The following is a 17,635-nucleotide window of genomic DNA, read 5'->3' on the forward strand; positions in this document are numbered from 1 at the left end:
CTTCTCAATAAATTAAGCATAAAACCTTCAAGACACTTGCTACAGAAATCAGAAATCATTATGCTCTTTTAACAATTGGAAAGGACTTAGGTTCCCTTAAGAAAACTCATTTTGGAAGTCCTAAAGATATTAGGATCCTTTAGAGCGAGTCTTGTTTTAACGAATTTGAATACTGTGTTTTTTTCTTTTAAACACTAAGGCTTTACTAACATGAGCGAGATTGTATCCCTGTGATCTGAAGATCTCATGGTATCCATTAGAACGCCTTAGTACTGTTCTTTTTCTTTACTTCCTACTCAGAGGCACGGAGATTGTTTTAACATCTCCACATAGAGTTTATACAATTCTAATAGCTGCTTATTTAAGAAAGGAATAAAATTTCATTATTTTTAGTTTCAGAAGAAAAATTTCTATTGTAGTCTCCTTTTAATGTTTATCTTCTTCTTTATAACATATTCATGCTAATCTGAGAATAATTGGGAATTTGTACTGTATTTTAGGTTAATTGATTGAAGCATACACCTTACTTTGAAAAATTTGGAATTGTATATTCTAAAGATTCAAAGGTCAGAGTCTAGTATCAATTTAGTTCATAAAACAGACCTCACAAACAATGAAGTTAGATATCTCCTTGAAAAATGAACTCAGGATATCACTTATTTGTTCAGTCATAGGGTAAAGGACTTTCAAATCTAAATCATTCCATTTCTGTGGGGAAATGCCCTACAGGTTTAAATATGAAATATCACTACTCTTTCGGTTCTATTAATAATATGTGGACAGATTTGGGTACACTTAAGTCTAATTAGGAGGAACATGAAAATATCTAAATGGGCAAAATACCTGTACTGCGTAGTTTCATCCTCAGATGTGTGTGTGTTTGGGGGGGAGACAGAGACAGAAATACAGAGAGAGAGATGGTGAAACAGCAAGAGAGACAGAGAGTAAGAATTTCCATACTGCAGAAAATTAAGCAGTACAAAAAAAAATAGGTGGGTATATTTCCCAGCAAGGGAAAGGACCTTTTTTTAAGAACTCCAGGTCCAGAGATACTGTACCTGGGAGCACAATTATTCATATTCTCTAAGCCTGGGCTTTTTCTCTAAATGCAGAAGCTAAAAGATGGGCCTATGATAAGTAATATTTAAGCCTGATTTTATTTTATTGTTGCACACAAGAGTCTGTGAATTCCTTAATTCATTGTCCAATCTAATTACAGCTTGATTTCTCAGAGGGAAAATATATTACCCTATCTTCTCAGGTTACTTTTGGATTATTATCTCCTCTGGCTACAGCAGTGCTGGATTACAGCCCAGTTATTCCTAGCATTTTAGTCCCCTACGTATTGGATACTGAATACTGCAGTAGATTTGATCCTCCAGCATCCATATTGATCATGGAGACTCTGGCCGATGGGATGAGCTAGTTCAGCCCGGATGTTGTGAACACATTCACAACGTGTATTCACACTAACGTACCTTTGTGATTCGTGTATTAAAGTTGCCAGGAAGGGTTCGCATTTCAAACTCCTTGGGTTTACAACCCTATGATGATTGTAGAAAAATAAAACATTCTGCAGCCAATTTTTTTCTGAAACATTTTGATATATAATTATCATCATCAAAAAGTGTATTTTCAACCCTGTGTGTTCTTTATTGGGTGCTGCTTAGAATTTTTTTTTTTTTTTGGACAAATCCTGCATGCTTCCCTAGGAGCACTGGTTAATGGCGAGGTGGGTGCTGACAAAGGAATCGGTACAGGGGTTCCTGTCTTGAAGAGGAGATCAAGTCTAAGCAAAGAGCTACAAATGCAGAGAAAGAATCTTGTCATTCCTTCTGTTTCTGCTCTCTCTTTTTAATCTCTGTGACTCTCTTTTCTACGTCCCTGCCTCTGATTCCAGATCTACCTCTCCTCTTACTACACCTCCCTTTGTAAACTCAGACACACACTTCCAGGACATTGGAAACAGCTCTCTGTGAAGTGTGAGCCCTTTCTATGTGTCCAGAAAATGGTCTCAATAACATGAGGTTCTAAGTGTTCTGTCTGCTGTCCCCACATCCAGCATCCTTTGCAGCTGCCTTCAGAACCATTCCTCAAAGGTGGCTCTGAGGACTTGGGAAGTCTAAGGTTTCTGCGGGGGAAACACACAATCGCAGGAGTGAAGCCATAGTCTAACCACAGCAGAACAAGCCCTGAGATCCGTGCAGGGGACCTGTGTGCCCCTTGCCACCTGCAGACCACCACCTGTTCCCACTCCGGTGACTTAGATGCAATGTAGGACTCAGCCGGGGTCATGGGCCAGAGGGACTTCCTGGTTTCCAAGGTTTCCAGTTACTCAAAGGTATCTTTATCATAAAGCTACTGTTTTCCTTTTTAAATTAAATTTGCTACCTTTATTTTTTAAGTTAACAGTCAGTGACCAATTTGGCTGTGCTTCTGTGAAAGGCACTTTTTGGGGGGGGGGCAGTTAAAGACATAAAGCTAAATATAGACCACTTTTATAGACACTGGGTAAGATTTTTATCTATTTGGATAAGATTTTTTAAAAATTAATCCCAGTTGTACAAAACATAAAACTTGAATTTGTTCATGTCTACACTGCATGAACTTGCTTGGTTCTGCAATTATAACTTCAATTGCACAAAGTTTGCTGCATTTGACCAGAGTCAAAATCCCTGCCCTAATGGAACCAAAAACATCCTAGAACTGTTCTGAGACAATTTTTAATTCACCTTTAAAAAATAAGCCTTTGATCAAAAAAATTGGAATTTCTGTATTAGTCTCTTTGAACTGCATATGGAGATTGGCATTCAAGCTTATTTCTCCTCTTTTTTTTAGAAAAAACTCCAAGAAGGGGGTGCATATGCATTTTTTAAGTTCTTTAGAATGCTTTTTGAAAATGCTTTAAAATAGTTTTCCATGAACTGAAGTTTCATTGCATTTCTGATTGGTGATAAGAACAGCCAAGATATATGCAGGAAGAAAGAACGAAGGAAGGAAATCCTGAAGAGGTCCAAAGTTGATTCAGTATCACAAGACAGATGAGATCGCAGAGGGGTGAAGAACAAATGAGGCAACAGTCCACTCTAACAAAAGGAAGGGGATCTTTTTGAAGACTTCTTGCTTAGAAAGTCCAACCATGCTCTGAACTAGACTAGAACACCAGGCTCAGTGTGACCTGGGTTTGAAGAATTTTGGAGGCCATAACACTTGGCTTGATCCCTGAACAGTATTTAAGGCTGCTTCTTATCTTGTTCATTACGCAAGTAGAAGGCTTTTGCTTTCCTTTAACAAAAGTATTTTCAACCTTACAAACACAGATATGTTAAAAAAAAAAGTCCTTTCCTCTATTAAGGACTTTCACTGACAGCATTTGGTTTCATTGTGTGCATTAAATCTGTGTTAAAACACAACGACCCAATGTTAACCAAAACTGCACTGAGGGACCTCAGATTCACAAGCATATTTTCTTTTAATCAAAGACACCTGGGTGTTTTGAAGCTCTGACTCCAAAAGATTTCTTTCTTTCTTTCTTTCGTATTTATTTATTTATTTATTTTTGATAGAAGACCTTCCTTTTCTATAGCTGGTACCATCAAAATGCATTGGTTCCCTCCACCCCCAAAGCAAAAAGAAGTAAACAATATTCATGTAGGGAGAATACGGCTTAAGCGATTCACGGAGTGTACAAACATTTACTGGTACAAAATCTTCAATAGGAGTTTTTTGTTAAATTTTTACAATGTTTTCTCAAATCTTCAAAGCTGGCCTTGATGGTTTGCTGAAGTAATTGAATCACTCTTGAGTTGTTTTATATAGGACATCTTATCTTTCTTTCATTACCCGGGCTGTGGCTTCCTTTTCTATTCCCAGGAAATCCATGTACACACTTTAGAAGCCCTCCTGAACACGCTGCTCGCTTCTAACTTTCACAGAACCCTTAGCACCATTTGAATACGAAAGAGATACTGAATAAAAAGCTTTAATCTCTTGTCTGTTAGGCTGCTTTCTGGCCTCTCTTCATCTCCTTCTCTTCCAAGGGCTTTTCTGTGCGAGGCAAGTGAACACTTTCTGTTTAAAATGAAGTGTAATGCACAAGAAGATGCATTCGGCTGGGCTGAGACCCGAAAGCGGCTCCTGGAAATCTCGCCCCCGTCAAAATTCAGCTCCATGCGTGCCGCACCGCCTTGTGTTTAAGCCTTTGCAGGTAAAAGATTAGTAAAGAGCTCTCCGTGAACAAAAATCATTCAATCAGCAGAATGTACAGGGAGTATCAAATGCGCCCTCCACCTCAAATACTGCGGGGTCTCTCCTCTGATACCTCTTCCCCTCGGTGAGCTGGAACTGCTTGAAAGGGTTTTCTGTTCTCTGCTCTCTTGTCAATTTGAATGCCAGGAAATGAGCCCCCTTTGTGAGATTAATTAATAGCAGGAGCGGATCGGCCGAGCCCCATCGCCACGCAACCGAGCTGTAATTGCTACTTTGTGGAAAGGAAAGGAAAAAAAAAAAAGTTTGGGTTGCAGTTTAAGAAGAGGGTTTAAGGAAAGTTCTTTGAACTAGAGGTCTCAGTGCACTGGATTAAGGCAAGAAGCAAGGAGGCCTTTGAAGTTGGCTAAGAGGTTTTGGAAGGGAAAAAAGTTGGGTGGCAAATGGGAGCTGGCAACATCAAAAGCGCTCGCTAGGTTCCTCACCTGCTCGGCTTCGACTTCGGAACAGGGACCACGGGCTGGAGCTCAGTGTGGCGGGTCCCCTGGCCGCGGGAAGGGGTGGGTGGGCGGCTGTGTATTCGGGCTGCTGGGTCTACACTGTGCTGCAACGCAGGGGCCGTGTACACGGGATGCTGTGTAAATCGAGCCGGACAGCACGTGCAAAATGAACATAAACGATTGCAAGACGGATTTCTCTTCTTCCTCTGTGCCACCCTCCCTCCTGAGACCTTCAAAGACGTCTTCAAAAGTTTCTCTGCTTATCTCTTAGCCATGATGTATTGATAAGAAGAAAAAGAGAAATCGTATCCGTACCCTGTCTAGAAGTAAGAATTAACGAGGGCCATCTATTCTCAACAGGGGCAATACCGCCCCCAAGGGGGTGAAATTGATTCCTGGGGGCTGAAAGAAAATCTTAGATATTGTAATACTTTGTGGTTCTCTGAAGGGTCGCAGTGTATCAACAGATACATATTACATCTTTGCTAATAAAATTCCACGGGGAAGGGTAATTAGAAATAAAATAAAGGGCTCCTTGAAATATAGCATACCTCTTTTTTTAAAAAAACACCACTCTGGGGATGAATGCTGTATGCAAATTTCTAAAAGGTGGCCTGAATTTCATTTTATATGAATTGTATATTAACCAGAAGTTAACTCAAGCATGTGAATTCCATATTTTAATTTTGTATGGAAGAAGCCCTATCTCAAATATTTTTATACTTCTAAATCTCATGTTAAATTATTGTATTGTCTTACTGTTTGTCGGACTGATGGATGAGACCTACATATTTTAGTAGAAAAGTGTGAATAGATTTCAACTATCACCATTACAGTTTGTGCATAGGCTCAGATATTTTTGAAAAACAAAAATCAAATTAACTCTCAGGTTTTTTTGTTTGTTTGGTTTTTGGGCAGGGGCTTCCTTAGAAGTTCTAAACTCAGGATTTTTTAAATGACCTGGCAGATCTAGATGTTTTATAAATACACCTATGCTATTCATTCTAACTTTGTATACTTTTTTCTAAGTTAATATGGTTAGGTGTTAATTTCAAATGCTAAGCAATATTTATGGAGAGAAGTTAAAAACTTTTTCTTGGCATTTATTGCCTGATGGGATTGTTTTAGACCTCTGAAGAGTATTGTTTTCATTTTGAACTCAACTTCCAAGACAAATACATACACTTTTAATTTAACCAAATATGTAAATATTTAAGGATACGCCTTAATAATGAGAAAATCTTGAGTTCCTATGTTTTCAAACTATAACTATGCTGTATTTTTCTCTCATTATAATGACAAGGAAAGTTTGAAAATCAATAGCCAATCCCAGTCTGGGATGAAAAAACCCAGGAACTCTTCTAAGCCTGCCCTGCTAGACACCACGTTTCTGAGCATCACCACCTTTCAGAGTATTTATTCTCCACTGACCTTGAGAAAGACATTTTGGAGGCTTCGCCTTGAGGAAAATTTATATACATAGCAGCATGCATAGGCAGCCACGTCTTCTCTTTTCTAGTGTCTTTGTCTGTTGTGTTCAGAAAGATTCTCAGGAGAGCGGCAGTCCCAGCAAAATGTACCTGTGACATTTCAGAGCTTCCTCTTCATTGACATCCAATACCAATTCATGCTGCACAAGCAGGTTGGACCAGCCCAAACTTCAGCCCACAGTGAGCAATCAATAAACGCTGTTGACTGACTGCGTAGGTGGACCCAACACCTCAACTCATGGACTTGCAACCTCATTACAGCACCATCTTGGGGGACCTGCCATTTTGAAAGTTTAACAAATATTTTTAATACAATGAGTGAGTGAATAAAGTAGCTAGTGATTATGAGTCCATTGCCAGAATTCCCAACCCCCAATCCTTTCAAACTTGCAGGCAGGAGCACACGGCCCTATTTCAAATGGACGCCTGTGTCTAATGGCTCATCTCACTTAGAGGAGACCTTTCCACTCTGTGTACAATATAAATTATGTAAATATAGAACTATGTACAATATTTGAAATGCATTTCTCACAGTAATGCTTAGACCCCAGTCTACGAGCTGTCAAAAAGCTGTACCTAATTCTGCTCATTAAGAAAAATAGACAGATAATCAGTTACCTTCCTGCTGCCAGTGCTGGAAACAAAATAGTTTCCTCTTTTATTATATCAAGTATCTTAGTTTATGCCACGCATGTTAAAGTTTACCACTCCTTGGGGCTTGCAACTGCAACATATTTCTTAGCTACCTGGAGGATTATAATTGTGTGCGCACATCAATTACGGATTGGATTCAGCATTTTCAGATAACTTCCCAAATCACAAAGAGAGCACAGTGGTCTCCTGGCACTTCCAGGCCAGTTTGATTACAGGTGTAGTACACGCAGCCTTGTTAGCTTTCCATGACGAGGGCATCCTTCCCTACTGGATCTCTGGGAGAGGCACTGACCATTGCTTCTCACTAACAATTTCTTCCCGCTCCCCAGAGATGCCTTAATGAGCCCCTTGGACATGGCCAAAGGCAATCTTGTTCTCTGGGCCAGTGAGGTGAAAAGCCAAAGCTTTACCTACCAGGCAAGCAATAATTAATAAGGTGTCTTTGATTCATCTCAATTCATTAACAAAGTTACAAGTTGGGCGGCCTTAAAGAGTACCGTGTAAGGCTGTCATTTCATCTGCAGGCATTGAATGAAACGCGTGTGCCGAGGTATGTTAAAAAAATTAACTTACAACGAAAATAAATGAATGCAGAATACTAATTGGGAGAAAGCGACTGACAGATACTGCAAAAGATTGATTTTCGGGAAAACGGAGAAATCTGTTTTCTGTTTATTTTAAGGACAGGAAATGAATACTGATTAGAAATGTATAGGCAGTTGCTGTTAGGCAGCATTTGGTAATGTTTTCACTGGATATTTGATTTGTCTAAGATTTTCCTAGATTTGATGCCAGTTATCAGAGTTAGTTTTGGTCTAATAGTTAGTTGGACTTTCTTGGCTACGTGGCTCTTAAATCACAAGCGTTTGCCATGCCTCCCTACGGAAAAAGGAACTAAACCTGAGCGTCGCTTTGCCACAGAAAGAAATGCCTGCTTTAAGGAGTGAAAAGGAACGTGGGATGAGGTGGTCAAATTTCTGTTGGCCTATTTTTTCCTAAGAAACTTGCTGTGAACTTGAGAAATAGTACCCATTTGGATTTGTAGGCATATTAAAATGCTACTATATTGTTTCTTAATTGTGTTGTCTGGAAATATATACATACATACATACATACATACATATATATATATATATATAGAGAGAGAGAGAGAGAGAGATTATAGATATATATACACATGTATCCTCTTATCTGGGATAAAAGCACAAACAAAACAGAACAAAAACCATACTCCTAAATAAGAGATGTGAGTTTTCAGAGTGTGTTAGAATGAAGCCACTCAGAGAAAGGAAGGGAGTACTGATGGCTCTGGGTGCAGGGAAGCTGTTCCATATTCTCACCATCCGCTGGAGTTGGGGGAGGGTGCTTCTCATTTGCATCTGTTGTGTTACAGTCCTGCCCCAAGCCTGTCTCCACAGTGAATAAGGTTGCCTGTGGAAGGCAGCTTGGGGCAGGCAGGAAGGCTACGGCACAGTCAAGCTGCTTCCCTAATCAGCTTTGCTGGGACCACCGCGTGATGGCCTCTGTGAAGAAATTTAGATGATAATATACAGCATCTCCTGGAACCGTGGATACAGGCGGGCTGGAGTCGAACTATTCTAATCCTTCATGGGAATTCAGGAAGTGCAGGCATGAGATTGTAGTGACATCTAAAGGCAGACTCGTCAACTCGTGCTGCACTTCTGCCCTGCTAGTTCCTTTGCACAAGTGTTCCTCATCAGAGCTTCTGACAAATTTCTCCTAGAATCTGCATGAAGCAACTTTTCCTCGGGTCTTCTCTTTTCTCAGTCTACTCCCTTTGGGAGTGGGAATGTTCTTGCCACCTGCAAAAGCCTTTCTTGTGTTCCATTTTCCATCACTTCTGGCACTGCTGCTATGTTATCTTCTCCTCTGCACCTGACACCCTTCAAACTTCTTTGACCTTATGTCTTGAGGCCAAACCAGCCTTAAGCACACAAGCCACACTTTGGGTGACAGCCTCCACTGCCATGGGGCCCAGATGCAGCCTTATACTCCTGCCTCTGCCTCATCTCCCTCCTCTACTTTACCGGAGCGGACAGGATGGTCCAGAGTTTGTGTGAGTTCTTTCCCTGACTCCATCACAAATGGCGGGAACATGACCTTTGCCTTGCTGCAGGGGGGCCAGCTTCCCACCTCCACTTCCGCAAGCATCCTGGCCATGGGCAGTTCAGCCACATCCTCTCTCATTACAAATGTGCCCCTGAATCTCTTGTCGAGCAGATTAATGTATCCAAGATGTCTCATGCTTTGATTTGGCTTTACCATCCTTAACAATCAGATGCCTGGCATTGTTAAATGCGTACAAGGGCAGGGAAATTAGACCATGTACACAAGGCAACAGGGTATTTTGCATGCAGGTGATCCCCAACAATATTAGAACCTGCATGTGTTTTCTTAGCTCTCCATTGAAGGGATGGGAGTTTTTCTTTTCTGTTCTTTCCTTTTTAATGGTCTTGATGAAAGACCTATAAAGTGGAATTGAATGGTCGGAAGATAATAACTCTGGCGGTAAAGGTCCCTGCCTTGTCTGCCACCCTGCCCTGGCAGTAATCCTGGCTTTGGGGATCTGAAATTTCCTAAAGATGTATTAGTGTCGTATACACATGTGCTCTTGTATGCTTATAATCCCTTTCACTAGCTTCTTAGCTGCATGCTTTGTATTTAAATTTTCCTTCTGACCAAGTAAATCCCTTTGGATGAAGTGACAGGATCTTTTCAGCACCCATGGCTGGTGACAGCTGGTGGAGAGACTCTGAAAGCCTGCAAAGTGTTCCTTCCTTGCTTTCTTCAAGACCAGTGCCAGCCACCAGCTGAGCGATTTGTTAGCTGTCCCTTCAGGCATCCGTCAGCTGAAGAGGTTCACAGTAAACGCTAAAGAAGAGTATAATAGATATTAATATAAAAGACAATATCTGGGCTTCTGGCTTAACCATGTCTTTAATTAGGTACTTATTTATTACATGTGAACATGAAACCTTTTCATTAATTCTCGTGTAACCCTTTATTAATACTGTATGAAGTATATACTGGCATCTGAAATGCAGTGAAAACCAGGCTTTGAAAGCAATAATTGCCGATAACCTTTGAAAGAACAGCTCCCAGGGCCAGATGCATGCTGTTTCTCCTCCTTTGGTGAAGTTTCCTTGTGAATATCTAACTTGTAATACATTCTGTTGTTTTACATGAATATCGAAGGATGTCCTTTTTGGAGGAGGGGGTCCTTTCTGGCAAGGTGCCATTGTTAGATTAAGTAATGAGGTAATGAGAAAGATTCAGACTAAGCAAGAAACTAGACCTTAAATTAATGCAGGCGTTAGCAGTAGGTTGGCCCTTATGTGGAATTCTTTGGTTTCAAACTTACCTAACCAAATGTCATTTCTCTATTTGTTGAAAAAGCCAAACAAAATAATGCTCTCAGGGAAACAAAGGTTATTAACCACTTAAAAGCAACAATTAGCTGTTGTGAAATTTTTTTGTAAGTTTCGATCTCCAACATACATAAACATCTTCCTAGAAATTAAAAATTTGCTCACAAATAAAGTGAAAATGAAACACAAACTGAAGTGTCACTTCTAAAGATGGCTGGTTATTGAGTCACTTTTTTATAGCCGCCGTTTGTTTTTGCCTTAATTATTCTAAGTACGAAGAGAAAGTTGAGAGACTATTTTATCCTTGACATCGATGTATAAATATTCCTAGAAGTTAGGATTTGACGGAAGAGGAAGATTTATTGTTGTGTGTTCTACAGCACAGAGCGTAGACTAAATCAAAGGAATGGTTATCCTAGAACCTTGAGAAGTTCTGCTGGAGACAATACTTTGTCAGTGTAAAATGAATGGCAGATTCCAGCATCATTATTCTGGTTTGGCAACTTATAAAAAAAAATTAAAACCAAAACTTCCTCATATAGATAGATAGATAGATAGATAGAGATGTGCGTGTGTATATTTTGCATTTTCTAATATTTCTCAAATTGCATTTCTAATATCTTTTAAACTGACAGAACTTTCTACTAAATGAATCTGACTATTTTAAGAAATTGAAATACTCTATCTCATGCTATGGTTAGGTTTTACAAAAGCTATTGCATTTGAAAATGTACTGAGTCAGATGAGAAAATTACTACAAAAATAAAACGTGACGGTCATCTTATTTTACCTTACAGTTTGGGGTTACTAACAATATATTAGCAGCAAAACAGATTCTGTGACTTTTACTGAAAGACAAGGATGCACTTTGGAATTTGAAAACCTACATTTTCTTTTTTGTCATTCTGCATTTAACATGCCACATTTCCTTAAGTCTGCACCCCTGAGTGGTGGGAGGGGTGCTGCACAGAGTGGGGAAAAGGGAATTGGAGACTTCTATAATTATACATATGTTATTTCCAAACCCGGAATACAGGCACTCTGCAAAACATCAAATGATGCCTTTTTTTTGGAATATGAGAAAAATTGCTAAACTCAATGATCCCAGTGTGCTACAAGGATATTAAATAAACTATTGAAAGAATAAGATTTCTCCTATAATCAATTAAAAGCAAGCAATCTGCTAATAATAAAATTGAAAGCTGAGTTTGTTGTATTGTTATTTGAGCCAAAAGTGCACATGGGCTTTCAGATATTCAAGTAATACAACACTGTTTTGTATGTGTGTGTGCCTGATGAATTATTAATTCAGGGCTTGCGCTGGGCTCACCAGCTACTCCTGAATCCCTGTTAGTAAGTCGCAGTTTGATGTGTCACAATGAAGGTAAAGAAGATGCCTAATAAGACTATAGTCTATCCATCGGTGTGCATCATACATTGACATCTGCTTCTTGATCTACTTCCTTTTGCACTGGATAAATTATTTTAAATGGGTTTTGTGTTTTTATGTAAGAAATTGCTTGGATTTTTGTTTGTTTTCTTTTGTTTGGGCTGCTGTTAGGGACATGCATGCATGTGCACATGGGTATGTTTTAAAGGGCAGTTTTATGTGCTCTAGTTTTTTTGGTATTTCTTTGCACCAAATATTCAGATGCAGTATACACACATGTATATGTACTGCCTACCTGTATGTGTGGTGTCTGTTTACATTTTCTGTCATGTAGTCATTAAGCACACAACGTAGCCTTAAAGGATGTCAAAACTGACAGCCCCAGCATGATGGATGGTGCTGTGCTAGACTGATTCTTACCAGGTGAAACTATTGAAAGAATAAGATTTCTCCTATAATCAATTAAAAGCAAGCAATCTGCTAATAATAAAATTGAAAGCTGAGTTTGTTGTATTGTTATTTGAGCCAAAAGTGCACATGGGCTTTCAGATATTCAAGTAATACAACACTGTTTTGTATGTGTGTGTGCCTGATGAATTATTAATTCAGGGCTTGCGCTGGGCTCACCAGCTACTCCTGAATCCCTGTTAGTAAGTCGCAGTTTGATGTGTCACAATGAAGGTAAAGAAGATGCCTAATAAGACTATAGTCTATCCATCGGTGTGCATCATACATTGACATCTGCTTCTTGATCTACTTCCTTTTGCACTGGATAAATTATTTTAAATGGGTTTTGTGTTTTTATGTAAGAAATTGCTTGGATTTTTGTTTGTTTTCTTTTGTTTGGGCTGCTGTTAGGGACATGCATGCATGTGCACATGGGTATGTTTTAAAGGGCAGTTTTATGTGCTCTAGTTTTTTTGGTATTTCTTTGCACCAAATATTCAGATGCAGTATACACACATGTATATGTACTGCCTACCTGTATGTGTGGTGTCTGTTTACATTTTCTGTCATGTAGTCATTAAGCACACAACGTAGCCTTAAAGGATGTCAAAACTGACAGCCCCAGCATGATGGATGGTGCTGTGCTAGACTGATTCTTACCAGGTGTGGTGTGAAGGGAATTCAAATGCTCTTCAGAGCTCTTATTTGTGTTAGTAAAGTTTTGCTTTTCTGTAAGTTGTTTTTTTTATTTTGAGGGGGGAGGGCTTCTGCACTTGTAATCTTAAACCCTTTTGGAAGATGTATTAAATATTTGAAGTAAAAAGAAAATATGGAGGTTCCCCCCAGTGTGTATATCTGATGGATGTTATCCATTTTTAGATCACTTCCACTTCAACAAACTTCTAAGCAGTCTCAAGTTATCAGGATAAATATTTTCAAAGACTTAAAATTTCTGATTCTGGGGCTTCCCTGGTGGCCCAGTGGTTGGGAGTGCCTGCCGATGCAGGGGACACGGGTTCGTGCCCCGGTCCAGGAAGATCCCACGTGCCACGGAGCAGCTGGGCCCGTGAGCCATGGCCGCTGAGCCTGCGCGTCCGGAGCCTATGCTCCGCAACGGGAGAGGCCACACAGTGAGAGGCCCACGTACCACAAAAAAAAAAAAGTTCTGATTCTGTTGTCACTAATCTTTGCGGTATACAAGGGGCCCCACTGACACCCTTAACTGGGCAGAAGTGATTACTACCTGTCTGAATCCATGAAAACACCAAGCCAAGGTTAGAATTTCATTTAAATATTAATTAACTAAAATTAACTTAAATATTTAAATTAAACTTTTATTTAAATATTTTGAGCCAGCTACAAGTTTGAAGGCATGAAGACAACATTCTCTGACCACTCTGCGTACAACGCCTGGTCTCTGAACTAAATCTGAGAGTTCAGATCAGCCCCTACTGGGTGGTCAACACAAAAGAGTGGGGATCTGCCTGACAGCCTTGAGGTTGTCCCTCCCAAGCTTGTCGTGTGGCTAAGTGACACTCAGTGCCCGAGGCAGTCCTGAGCATGAACCAGGGATGCTGCTACCGGCGTGAACTTTGCTCATTTTCCATCATTGAATTCAATGTCTTCAGATCAAAAAGAACTTTTCTGTCTTTTTGGCCATTTAAGGTGGGAATGACAGAACTAAAGAGGTGAATTTAAGGTCGGCACAATTCCACAAAACTGGAGGACCGGCCTCAGGATGTTGTCAAATACAATCTGTCATCAACAGAGGGAAACTGGCAACTTAAGTAATCAGTGTACCTGAGGGATAGGGTTCTAACTTCACCCATGTCTTTACTGATCTTCCCAAATCATATGGGGTTAACTCACCCTTTGAGTATAGATGGTCTGAAAAGCTTGTCCCATGATCTGCAATAAACTATATTCCTCACCAAGTTTCCAAAGAAAATTATAAAACAAAACAACAAACCCAATGTCTAAGATATTTACTGCTTTGATTTGTCTTCAGAGTTTCATAAATATATATGAATATACGTATATGAGGTTTAATATACATATATGTATATGAGGTATATTATATATGAGGTATATAACATATGCATATGAGGTATATAATATATGTATATGAGTATATATATATATATACCTCATTCCAACAAAATACATCGGTGCAGTTTGTGAAAGTTGACTGTGGTGATTTGACCATCTTTACTCAGCACGTGACATGGACACTATTCTATCCCGATGGTCAGATGCTGAGAGAGATTTTCGGCAACCGTAGTTGGACAATACTCAACACAGACAATGTAACATCGCTTCTTACACTTTTTCTACTACATACCTCCTATTTGGAGGACTTGGGTATCGCCCAAGGGAATCAACTGGCCATCATCAGAATTTCCCATTACATGTTTTCTTTATTTATCTTGACTTTTTCTTGGTTATCCCTTGTCTCAACCCTTCTGCCTGATACATAACCACCATGTGCCCCGACCATGCCCATCCTTAATCCCGTAACTCTGTGTACCCGTTTCCTCAACTTTCCCTTGCCAGTTCTGTTTCCTTTGCCTCCTGGTTACCCTTTCCATGGCACCCTTCTGTGCCACTCTGGCCCCAGGAGCATGTGGCTAACCACTAAGTCCTGGTTGGGGGATTGTCCAGTTAGGCAAGAGACACTAAACCAGTCGTCAGCCCTCTCCAGGGATATGGGAAGTTGACAAAGTGCCCTTGAGCAGGCATTAGAAGTCTGGAAGGAGAGACAGGCAAAAACCTTTGAGTCCATACAATGTTCCTAGAATTCTGAGCACGTGGGCAACACAGTGCTCAGAGCTGGTTGGAGAAAGAGCAAGCGTGATGATGCAAATGCACACAGTGCAGTGTCCAGCTATGGCAGTGGTTTCAGAATATAGGGAGAGGGGGCTTAACTTGCCTGTCTCAGGAAAATATTGGGGTCCAGAGACATATCATCCATGTGTTTGGTGGAGTGAAGCTCTTAGTAAGAAAATAAAAAGCAAAAGCCCAGAATATATATTATGTGGGCACAAAATAAAGGTTTGCAGACAAAGAAAAACGCTGCATATTCTCATCAAAGAGTAAAATTACAGGATCTCTATGATAAACTGTCCAAATGGGATCCATTTAGAAGGAAGAGCTGCTACTAATAACTATGCTGGGACAACAGCTGTAGTCTGGGACCACCCAACACACAAGTATATATTTTTACCCTAACTGGATCTCATTTCACAGATATACAATGAGAACCTACAATGTGCTGGATTTGTGGTGTAGAGGTGGGCGGTCTGGTCCTCATTGTCAGGTGTCTCTCTGGAACTTTCTAGAAACCCACCCTCCAGGGTGCCATGGAAAGGTGTTCATGAGGAGGTGTCTCATTGGAGACAATCCTCTACCAAATCTCCCGAAGAAGGTGCTGGGGAAGCTGCTAGCCACTGGGTGGCCCTGGCCGCCATGTGGGGCAGGGACCCTGTGAAGAGGCTGTACCTACTGCAAAGGCCAGGCCCTTGGGAAGCTGGGAGCACTGCTGAGCCTGCCTGCAAGTCTGCCAGAGCTAGAAACCAGAACGCTCTTCTCCTGCATGGTCTCCCCAGCACCCTCTACTGACAAAACTGAACGTCGTGCTAGCTGACAGAAGAACAGATACTTAGAGGGCCCAGATCCATCTTCATGCATCAGGCTATGAAGAGGAAATTTAGAGCTGAGAACATTACATAGGTAACTGACCCACACAATGGAGGCACATCACCCACAGGCCTACTCCTCAGGGGCTTCTCCTTTGAGGGTTTGGGTTTTAGGTTTTTCTGGTAGTTACTTGTAATACTACAGGCAGACCTCAGAAATATTGCGGGCTCTGTTCCAGACCACTGCAGTGAAGCAAATATTGCAATAAAACAAGTCACATGAATTTTTTGGTTTCCCAGTGCATATAAATGTTATGTTTATCCCATACTGTAGTCTATTAAGTGTGCAATAGCATTATGTTTTTTAAAAAGTACACACCTTAATTAAAAAATACTTTATTGCTAAAAATTGCAAAACCAACTACAATAATAAGATCAAAGATCAATGATCACAGGTCACCATAACAAGTATAATGAATTTTAAAAGTTTGAAATATTACAGGAATTACCAAAATGTGACACAGAGACACAAAGGGAGCAAATGATGTTGGGAAAATGACACCAACAGACTTTGCTCAAGGCGGTGGTGGCGGGGGGGGGGGTTGCCATAAACCTTTAATTTGTAAAAAGTGCAATGTCTGCAAAATGCAATAAACAAGGTATGCCCGTAAGCTATTTGTAATTCTTGCTAAATCAATTTTAAGCATTATCTACTAACACTTTACTATGAAAAATGACAAACGTGGCCCACTTTGTCATCCCAGTGTTTCTTCATCATGACTGCAGTGACCTATAAAATTTTAAACAATATACTTGAGCTTTATTTCCACCTGTCATCTTTGGACAGTATTTTGTGACTCCTCACTATCAGAGAGCTGTCAGTGCCTATATACTTTCTTCTACTGACCCTCTCCTCATTAGCACATCCAACTGAGTTCTCAGTCTCAATGCTACTTTTACATTCCTACTATTACATTCTTTTTTTAAAAAATTATTATTATAATTAAGTCACCTGTGCTTTGTCTGGTAGTTGGTCTTGAAAACTGAACCCAATGAACTGCATTTTCAATGTTATGATTATGTAAATGTTATTCATTGGAGTATTATTTATGGGCTCTTTGAGACATGATTGTAAACTTAAGAGCAAATATGTAAACATTAAATGAGAAAGGTACTCTTCTTAAGGTCATATAGCCAATAAAACTTGGAGTTTTCTGGAAACCTTCTCAAAGTTATAGTGAGTGATGAAGGTGGGATGTCTCAAATCTAATTCTAATGCACTGATATTGAACACAATGCTGTACAGTAAAAAGTGCAGATGATGAGATTTTAGTCATAGAAAGGTAATTTATGTTCATAGCATTAAGTCAGGCAATATTGAGATGTCCATATGTTCCCATATGTATCCATCCATACCAGTGTCTGTGCGTATAGAAATATACTCATGTTTTTAGTTTGGGTTTATTTATTTTATTCTTTTTTAGAAAAAAGGATTATACTATGCATATTATTTTTTTAAAGCTTTTTATTTTGAAATTACTTTTTGATGAATAGATGGGTTCCAAAGATATCACAGAGTGTCTTGCAAGTCTTTTACCTTATCCTCTAATCCTAACATCTCACATGATTGGGGCATATTTATCAAAACTAAGAGTCTATTAGTTAACTAATAGACTAATATTAGTTAACGCTAACTGTTTAACGTTAACTAAATAATAGACTTTGATTTTCCACTACCTTTTTTCCCACTAATCTTCTTTTTCTGGAATAATTTCTCCCATCTGGAATAATTTCTCCATCTTTCCTTGCCTTATATGACCTTCACACTTTTGAAGAATCCAGGTCAGTTATTCTGTAGAGTGACTCTCAATTTGAATTTGTTTCGTATCTTCTCATATGTAGGCATGTTTATGGCTCTAGGGAA

The sequence above is a fragment of the Lipotes vexillifer genome, unplaced genomic scaffold (genome assembly GCF_000442215.2).
Source record: "Lipotes vexillifer unplaced genomic scaffold, Lipotes_vexillifer_v1.1 scaffold777, whole genome shotgun sequence".
NCBI classification, from domain to species: domain Eukaryota; kingdom Metazoa; phylum Chordata; class Mammalia; order Artiodactyla; family Lipotidae; genus Lipotes; species Lipotes vexillifer.